The sequence below is a fragment of the Phaseolus vulgaris genome, chromosome 3 (genome assembly GCF_051622355.1).
Source record: "Phaseolus vulgaris cultivar YP4 chromosome 3, ASM5162235v1, whole genome shotgun sequence".
Lineage (NCBI taxonomy): Eukaryota > Viridiplantae > Streptophyta > Magnoliopsida > Fabales > Fabaceae > Phaseolus > Phaseolus vulgaris.
Window position 1 is genome coordinate 27,465,198 of NC_143500.1, and position 5,263 is coordinate 27,470,460.

The window sequence follows — 5,263 nt, forward strand, 5'->3', positions numbered from 1 at the left end:
TTGCTCAAACAAGATGGGATTTCGTTCAAGCAAAAATGGGGAAATTCTAGAGTGCTCGTAGGTTGAATTTCATTCAAACAATAATTTTTTCACTCAAACTAGTTTTTTTTATACAAAAAAACTTACATTGAAATTTTGTACTTGCTTTTAAAAGGTTGGTTTATTTCTATTTTATAGTTTTTACTTATAACTTATGCAAAATTTTGTTTTATGTATATTTAATTGAAAAAATCCTTTAATTAGATGTTTATGCGAGTATCAAATGAAATTGTGTGTTTTGAAATTTTAAGCTTTGGTAAAACTTAATTGTGTGATTTTGGATATTGTGAGATGTGGAATGTGAATTTTTAATCAAGACATAGTATTTTCAGGAAAGAAAATACCGTGTTACGATGGTTTACAATGTGCATTGATTAGGGATTCATCTAGAAGGAGATATCCTGACACTCCTAATATATTTAAGTCATATAGATGACGGTTATCAGGTGTTGAGAGTTGAAGGAGGTTTATATGATTTTGTCTGCGGTGTGAAATCAAATATGGTCTTTCAGGTCAAATGTATTAACCTTGTCATACTAGGTGATATGATATTGAGATTATTTATGCCCATAGTTGTGTGGATTCACAGTGAGATAGTATGAACAATGCAAATCTTTGAGTCTAAGTCAATGGATGAGTCTTCCAAAAGTAGAGTCAAGTGTTTGAGCATGTTGGTTAGGAAAAATCTAACATAAGAAATGTGAATGATAATTTATGATAGACATTTCATGGTTAAATTGTATGAGACCTAATGGCTTATGTTTGTTAAATTGAAATTATATAGAATTATTTTATTGTTAGCTTACCGTATTGTTTGTTTGTGTTTTGTTTTCTTTATGTATGATGATCGTGTATTTATAGGGAATAGATGAGGTTGTAGGCAAGGTTATCATACTCGAGAGTCTATGTAGACTCGTGGAAAGTTTATAAACTCGACTCGTAAGCCCGACTCGTAGACTCATAAGAGTTTACTTCATATAAAAATTCAATTAAAAACATATTCATAATACCAATTATACAATATTAAAATAAATAAGTTCATCCAAAAACAAAATATTAACTGTCAACCTGATAAGATAATTAAAGATTTAATTACCTTATTCGTCCTTACAATTAGGGGCAATAGTCAATTTAGTATAGTGGTTTTTAAATAAATTAATTTGGTCCCTATGTTTTTTAAAATGTATGCAAATTGGTCCTTTCCGTTAAATCTCACCTTACAGCGTCAAATGATGCTTATGTGACAGAGAGATGTGATTGAGAAATGTGACGTGTCAAGATCAAATGTTGACGTTGTTGTGTGTGGTTGTGGTTTTTATTTATTTTTTCTTATTTCTCTATCTCTTTGTTTAACTACTTTTTTTTATATTTTTAATTACTAAATATTATCTGATATCATAATTTTTTTTATATTATTGAATATTTCAAAACTGGGCATTGTTTTATTTTATAAAGTCCACCATTAAAATTTGAAATATATTTATATATAATTTTTACATGTAATAGGAATTAAACTGTCTTGAAATTAAAATTTTAAATTGATTAATTTAAATATAATATTTTAAAAAGAAAACATTAAACAATAATATTTTTGGTGGAAACCCAACTTCAAGTATGTTGAGAAGGAATATCTAAATAGAGTAGTGGTTTGGGAATTGATAGTTTATTAAAGAATGGGAGGAGGATGTTGAACTAGGAGGATAACACATTGAACACTAAATACTATATTTTCATAATTGTAAAGAACTCTCTTTGTCTTCCAGATAAAGAGAAACTTCAATGGCACCCTCATCCCTATCACCACAACTAGTACCGTTCACAATCCTAATTGCATCTTTCACACACTCCTCACTCTCACCCCTTTGTTGTTTCTTGCACAACCCATCACACAAAAAAGTTAGTAAAACACGTTCAGAATCTCTAATAACATCAAAATTAAACAGGTTCAACTTCATCACACGTCTCAACTCCCGAGTTATACGAGTAAGGAAGCTCAGGGGAGGCATCTCAGCATTATCCAAATGCATTATCTTATAGTACCTATAGTCAATTCTTTCTTCCCTTGCCAAATTTGAAACCTACAAAATCCTCCAAAACCCTCATCAACTCCTCTTCTCCCACGTCCGGCAGCAACTTCCGGTTCATGCACCTCACGCTCTCCCCAACCACTCCTTTCCTTCCGCTTCCAGATTCGTTGGTCGAACAGCTTCGCCTTGTCGTTTATCATAATTTGCTTCAGAATCCCAACAGTTCAGGTTTGGTCGTCGATTTTCAAATCCCACACAACTTGCAACATTGAAACCCGGTTGTGGAGCCTCTTGATTGATTCCGGTGAGTCTAGAACAACGACATTCGAGTAATCTTCCATAAACTCCTTCGCCCACACTAGAACCTCTCCCGCACCAGAACCCCTTCTGTGCTTTCTGTCGGCCACCCAGGACCCTCTGTACATGTCGCCGTCGACGCCGATGAAGGATCCAAAATCGTCTATCTGACCCTCTGTACATGTCATGGAAACACACCACGGGCTCGGGATCGCACCACGGGATACCACCTCACAATCGCAACAAAGGCACGACAGGATCGCATCACAAAATCTTTCTCACACTCGCACCTTAAGAATGTCGTTTTTCAAAAACCCTAAATTCGTAACCCCCAATTCAAAATGAAAAAACCCTTACCCCTATTTCAATTTTCACTAAACTAATGCAACCATCCACCCCAGTTGACACGTCACACCTCACAGTAAACCAAATTCCCCTTTTCTCTGCCATATAAGCAGTCCTTGACGCCGTAAGAGGGGATTTAACGGAAAGGACAATTTTGGATACATTTTAAGAAACATAGGGACCAAATTGATTTCTTTAAAAACCTCTATACTAAATTGACTATTGCCCCTAAATGTAGGGACGAATAAAGTAATTATACCATAATTAAATCATTAAAATCAACCCAATAACTTCCACGTTTCTATCCATATATGTTTCATTCAGTAGCATTTTTACTTTTAGGTGATGGTGGAGATGGTGGTAGAATTTGAACCACTTCTGCTTCCTAACGTCTTAAAGCTTGAATCTGTTGGAACACATCCAAATAATAACAGATTATTTTATCTCCTCAATCTAATTTCAGCCACACACTAATGCTTTGTTTGGATTAGAGGTTCTGTGTGAGTGGAAAGTTGAGGGTATGGGGGAGTGGAAGTGTAAACAAAGTGTGGAGAAAGTTGAAGGTGTTTGGATTGAGGGATGTTAGAGTGGATGTGTGAAGAAAGTTTATTGGAAAATGTGAATGATGTGATAGTTGTGAAAGTACTTTAATATATTTTAAATAATGTAAATTTCAAGATTACAAATTTACCCTTGTATATAAATAAATAGAAAAATAAAATATTAATTAGTTTAAAGGAGATTTAAGTTAATTAAAATAATTAGTATTATATTATTTAATTTCTTTTACATTATGTTATATATAATAATAAAGTATACTTTTGTCCATGTGTAAAAAAAAATAATAAAATAATAATTAATTTTGTACATAATTTTGATAATTAAAATAATTGTAAGTTTCAATTATAACTTAAAAAATAATATAAAATTGAAATGAATTAAAAAATAGAATATAAAAAAATTACTATCTATACATTCATAAATTTATTTATGTTAAAAAAATCTTCTATATATTTGGTTTTTCTGGTTTTAAATTACTGCAACAATTTTTATAATTTTTTAATAACATTATTTTAAAAGAATAGATTTAGATCTCTAATTTCAATTTATAAATTTAATTCAATTCATGTCACAAAAATAACATATTCAAATTTCATGTAATTTTTACATTAACAATATACAATCTTAGATAATCAATTTTCCTAAACTTTCACATCTAAAATTAAAAACTAATTAACAACTACTTTAAAATAATTTAAACAAATTAAATTCAAAATAAAACTAAACATCCAAACACAATTTAAAAAAAAAAAAACACATACCTCAAGAGAGCCGAACAAAACCACAACACAATGCAAGTCTAAGATTTATCAAACTGTGTGTGAAAAAAAAAATCATTCAAAAATTAGTTCAAAAAACATAAAATCATAAATCTAGAAAATTAGAACCATAATCGATTATCACCCTAATGTAAAATAGCACATAATCGATTATCTAAATGTTTATGGCACATAATCGATTATCTAAATGTTTATGGCACATAATCGATTATGCTTCCAGTGCAAAAACGACCTTAATCGATTATCTCACAATTTTTTTTAAAGATAATCGATTATGTCATGAACATAATCGATTATCAACTATTTTTTTTCCTCATAATCGATTATGGCATATGTTCATTTTCAGTGATAATCGATTAAGAATGAAACTAAACTCACACAGCTCACCTGAGGTCACAAACAAAGAACCAAGCGCACTCACGACCCTCTCCAAGTTCTCTAGGTATGTGCTTTGTGAAGAACCGAATTGCCTCTGCTTTGTGAGCTTGGGAACCACATATATATTGTTGCACCTCTTTATTACGCTCATCCATCCTCTCACCAACTTGCCTATGCATTCATTGAGCTTTGAACTTGGTCAAACAGATTCCTGAACAATGGTCAGGAATCTCATGTGCTTGCTGCTGAAAAGCTTCTCTTCACAGATGCGCATGCATGCTTCATGTACAATGCCCACATACATCCAAAAATCTAGTGAGGGCACAAATGATATTTCACTCATCCTACTTAACACTCACACTCTCACCCTCTCCTTTCTCTGCACTTCTGAATGCTCTCTCATTTGGCCCAACTTTCCCCTCACCCTCACCCACACCCTCAACCATGACCGGATCCAAACGGGGGTGGCACCCCACATCCGTTTGCAGCTATTGTGCCATCCCCCAATCCAAACAAGGGCTAAGTATAAAAAATCAACCCCCAAATATCTCTCTACCATTTTCTATTTCAAATTCACCTAACCTAAATCAAAATTTGTATTCCACATTCAACCCAACCAAACCCCATTCGCAAACTACAAAACACACAACCCCAAACTTGTGAACCAGGATAGACCAAGGCACAACGCGATTGCAACGATAAGATGCAACAACAAGGCAACGGGGCACAACAACACGCAGTGATGCGATTCTTGGAGACGTGAGATGACAATGACACACAACAAGATGACGACGACACAACGCGAGGTACGACGAGACGGTGGCAAGGCGATGCGAC

The 5,263-nt window shown here is 33.3% G+C and overlaps 1 pseudogene; it reads right to left on the bottom strand.

The window, feature by feature from the left end:
• Positions 1-1,769: 1,769 nt before the first annotated feature.
• LOC150028761 (inositol-tetrakisphosphate 1-kinase 1-like) lies at positions 1,770-2,551 on the bottom strand (annotated as a pseudogene).
• Between the last annotated feature and the right edge of the window lie 2,712 nt (positions 2,552-5,263).